Below are 5,000 nucleotides of genomic sequence, written 5' to 3' on the forward strand. Positions count from 1 at the left end.
TAGTGAGCAAATGCTGGTCACTGGCACGCTGGAGAAGTGTGCTCTTCACAGATGAATCCCGGCAGCGTGTATGGCGGTTTGCTGATGTCAACGTTGTGAACAGAGTGCCCAATGGTGGCACCGGGGTTATGGTATGGGCAGTCATAAGCTACGGACAACATTTAATCGATGGCAATTTGAATGCACAGAGACACTGTGATGCGATCCTGAGGCCCATTGTCGTGCCATTCATCCGCCACCATCACCTCATGTTTCAGCATGATAATGCACGGCCCCATGTCGCAAGGATCTGTACATCATTCCTGGAAGCTGAAAATGTCCCAGTTCTTCCATGGCCTGCATACTCACCAGACATGTCACCCATTGAGCATGTTTGGGATGCTCTGGATCGACGTGTACGACAGTGTGTTCCAGTTCCCGCCAATATCCAGTAACTTCACACAGCCATTGAAGAGGAGTGGGACAACATTCCACAGGCCACAATCAACAGCCTGATAAACTCTATGCGAAGGAGATCAAATCAAATCAGATTTTATTTGTCACATGCGCCGAATACAACAGGTGTAGACCTTACCGTGAATTGCTTACAAGCCCTTAACCAATAATGCAGTTCAAGAAATAGTTAAGAAAATATTTACTAAATAAACTAAAGTAAAAAGTAAGACAATAAAATAACAATAATGAGGCAATATACAGGGGGTACCAGTACTGAGTCAATGTGCGGGGGTACAGGTTAGTCGAGGTAATTTGTACATGTAGGTAGAGGTAAAGTGACTATGCATAGATAATAGACAGAGAGTAGCAGCAGTGTAAAAAAAGCAGAGGTCAATGTAAATAGTCTGGGTGGCCATTTGATTAATTGTTCAGCAGTCTTATGGCTTGGGGGTAGAAGCTGTTAAGGAGCCTTTTGGTCCTAGACTTGGTGCTCCGGTACCGCTTGCCGTGCGGTAGCAGAGAGTACAGTCTATGACTTGGGTGACTGGAGTCTTTGACAATTTTTGGGGCCTTCCTCTGACACCGCCTGGTATAGAGGTCCTGGATGGCAGGAAGCTTGGCCCCAGTGATATACTGGGCCGTACGCACTACCCTCTGTAGCGCCTTACGGTCAGATGCTGAGAAGTTGCCATACCAGGTGGTGATGCAAACTGTAAGGATGCTCTCGATGGTGCAGCTGTAGAAATTTTAGAGGATCTGAGGGGGAAAATGTGTTGTCGTGCCCTCTTCACGACTGTCTTGGTGTGTTTGGACCATGATAGTTTGTTGGTGATGTGGACACCAAGGAACTTGAAACTCTCGACCCGCTCCACTACAGCCCCGTCGATGTGAATGGGGGCCTGTTCGGCCCTCCTTTTCCTGTAGTCCACGATCAGCTCCTTTGTCTTGCTCACGTTGATGGAGAGGTTGTTGTCCTGGCACCACACTGCCATGTCTCTGTGTCGCGCTGCATGAGGCAAATGGTGGTCACATCAGATAAGGCAAATGGTGGTCACATCAGATAAGGCAAATGGTGGTCATCAGATAAGGCAAATGGTGGTCACATCAGATAAGGCAAATGGTGGTCACATCAGATAAGGCAAATGGTGGTCACATCAGATAAGTGGTAATTGGATGCATCTATCAGCCACTCGATGCTGACATCGGTAGTTTCATTGATATCCTTGCATCAGTCTTTGATTTGATTAATAATAATGAAGATAAAATGTGTTTTATATTGGGTGATTACAACATAAATCTATTTAATAGTGAGAACCACTGACTGACATCTGACTTTCTGAATACGTTATACTCCAGCTGTCTGTATCCCCTCATCTAGTAGACCACTAGAGAGACCAGTTCATCTGCCACCCTTATTGACCAGACAGGTCGACATTTCTGACCACTTTACAATTTTCCACTTCTCTTTGGCAGCTGGAAATGAACAAACGGGAATGATTAGGAGCATTAAATGTAGAATTTTAATTAAAGTAATTGTGAGCGGTTTAAGATGTTGATTGGTGATGTTTCATGGGGAAATGTTTATAATCAGGCCGATAATGAGTCTGCTTAACAGACTTTTCTCACATCTTTCAACTCTGTATTTCACTTCTGCTTTCCCTTAGTTAAACCACATAAGAGAGCAGCAGAAGAGTTCTGGAAACCTCGGTTTACAACTGGTCTCAAAAAATCCTCATAAAAAAAAAAAAATAGTTTGTCCTAAATCCCTCTCCCATGAATTCCGCCAATTACAGAAAGCATAAGAATATATTTACTCAACTACTTCGGAAATCCCCAAAAAAGATATTTTACAAACACATTCCAAGAATCCTTAAATAATATAAAGTCAACTTGTAAAATCATCAATCAACTGTTGAATAAGAGAAAGGCATCTATAACTATCCATCTCAATATATTGTTGGAAATAAGACCTGTAGTGATCCTGATGATATTTCATGTGATTTTAATAACTTATTTGTGAATGTGGGTTCCTCTCTGTCAAATAAAATAGAGAGAACTGATGGAAATCCCTTGGATTACATTAAGGGACATTTCCCTTCTCTGCTTCAGTTTGATCCTCCTGATGTGATGGAGGTGATGGAGGTGATGGAGGTCATTGGTAACTTAAAGATATCAGCAGCAGGTTATGATGAGATTGGTGCCTCTTTGGTGAAATCAGTGTCTTCCTCGATCACTGAACCTCTAATTTATATCTTCACCAAATCTATGCAAACTGGTATTGTTCCTAAAGATTTGTAAATTGTCAAAGTTATCCCCCTCTATAAATCTGGGGATCCAAGATCTTTTACAAATTATCGCCCAGTATCTGTACTACCATGTTTTTCTAAAATCCTAGAAAAATTGGTGTATTAGAGAATGTTTAAACATTTAAATCAACACTGTATTCTATATGAGCACCAATATGGTTTCAGCGCTGTATTCTATATGAGCACCAATATGGTTTTAACACTGTATTCTCATATGAGCACCAATATGGTTTCAACACTGTATTCTATATGAGCACCAATATGGTTTCAACACTGTATTCTATATGAGCACAAATATGGTTTCAACACTGTATTCTATATGAGCACCAATATGGTTTCAACACTGTATTCTATATGAGCACCAATATGGTTTTCGTAAAAACTACTCCACATATATGGCTCTTTTGCAACTTGTGGATAAAATCTTTACAGCCTTGAACAATAATGACTATGCTCTTGGCATCTTTTTAGATTTATCCAAAGCGTTTAATACGGTTGATCATGAAATATTACTTTTTAAATTGCATTATTACGGTTTTCATGATAATACATATATTTGGCTATATAGTTATGTTTATGATAGAGAACAATTTGTTTATGCAAACGTCAGTGCATCTACCAGGGCCAAGATATCCTGTGGCGTGCCACAGGGTTCAATAATTGGACCTTTGTTATTCCTAATCTATATCAATGACACAATAATTTTGATTCACTAATTAATGAAGCCAACTCAGGTATGGCCTCATTTTCTGAATGGTTACAGATAAACAAATTATCTTTAAATGTTAAAAAATCCATGTTTATTGTAAAAATAGACAAAAAAAGAACAAAGAACCAGAATCTCAATTGATGGGAATGAAATGGAACACGTCACATCCACTAGATTCCTCTGAGTTCTAACTGATGAAAAGTTCTCCTGGAAAGATCATAAAAGATCATAATCAATTTGTCTGCAGCAAAGTGATGAAATCTGTTGGTATCATCAGAAATATTATTGGTTTGGTTCATCAGGCTTGCTTCCTAACTCTATGCTATAGTTACATTTACCCATATCTCATTTACTGTAATATTGTCTGGGCCCAGTACATATGCCTCCTACCTACACAAATTACTCATCATATTAAATACTTAATTATTATTAATAATAAAAATGTCAAGACTAGCCACCTCCTCTAATTACCTGGCTCCATCTGCACCTTTGTTTAACAAACTCAATATCTGGTCTACTCATACCTCCAGGACAGTTTACTGAAACCTTCAGTGGATTCTTCCAGGTTAATTCTGAAATCCGTCTATATAACACAATACACTGTGATAACCTTCACCCTCCCCACTACCGCACCTCACATAGTCAATTCTCTATCAGATACAGAGGTACCAAACTCTGGAATTCTTAACTTCATATTGCCAAAACCTCATCATCCCTCAATAACTTCAAGCGAAGACTGGGGGTCAGTCTGATGAACCAAACTACTCAGTAATCTCCTCCATGAAGACTGGGGGTCAGCCTGATGAACCAAACTACTCAGTAATCTCCTCCATGGAGACTGGGGGTCAGCCTGATGAACCAAACTACTCAGTAATCTCCTCCATGGAGACTGGGGGGTCAGCCTGATGAACCAAACTACTCAGTAATCTCCTCCATGAAGACTGGGGGTCAGCCTGATGAACCAAACTACTCAGTAATCTCCTCCATGAAGACTGGGGGTCAGCCTGATGAACCAAACTACTCAGTAATCTCCTCCATGGAGACTGGGGGTCAGCCTGATGAACCAAACTACTCAGTAATCTCCTCCATGGAGACTGGGGGGTCAGCCTGATGAACCAAACTACTCAGTAATCTCCTCCATGGAGACTGGGGGTCAGCCTGATGAACCAAACTACTCAGTAATCTCCTCCATGAAGACTGGGGGTCAGCCTGATGAACCAAACTACTCAGTAATCTCCTCCATGGAGACTGGGGGGTCAGCCTGATGAACCAAACTACTCAGTAATCTCCTCCATGGAGACTGGGGGTCAGCCTGATGAACCAAACTACTCAGTAATCTCCTCCATGGAGACTGGGGGTCAGCCTGATGAACCAAACTACTCAGTAATCTCCTCCATGAAGACTGGGGGTCAGCCTGATGAACCAAACTACTCAGTAATCTCCTCCATGAAGACTGGGGGTCAGCCTGATGAAGCTCTCACACACATAATCAAACATGTTTTCTCTTGTATACTAAGTATATAATGTACAATTATAATGAATATGATTTG

The 5,000-nt window shown here is 41.1% G+C and overlaps 1 protein-coding gene across 1 annotated transcript in view; it reads left to right on the forward strand.

Annotated features, from left to right (window-relative positions):
* The window catches only part of LOC311113836 (collagen alpha-1(VI) chain-like), a gene marked incomplete at its 3' end in the record, with an annotated part of 36,393 nt that overhangs the window by 11,102 nt on the left and 20,291 nt on the right, over positions 1 to 5,000 (forward strand). The gene's annotated exons all lie outside the window — the stretch shown is intronic.

The sequence above is a fragment of the Coregonus lavaretus genome (assembly GCF_964263955.1).
Source record: "Coregonus lavaretus genome assembly, contig: HAP1_SCAFFOLD_5161, whole genome shotgun sequence".
Taxonomy (NCBI): Eukaryota; Metazoa; Chordata; class Actinopteri; order Salmoniformes; family Salmonidae; genus Coregonus; species Coregonus lavaretus.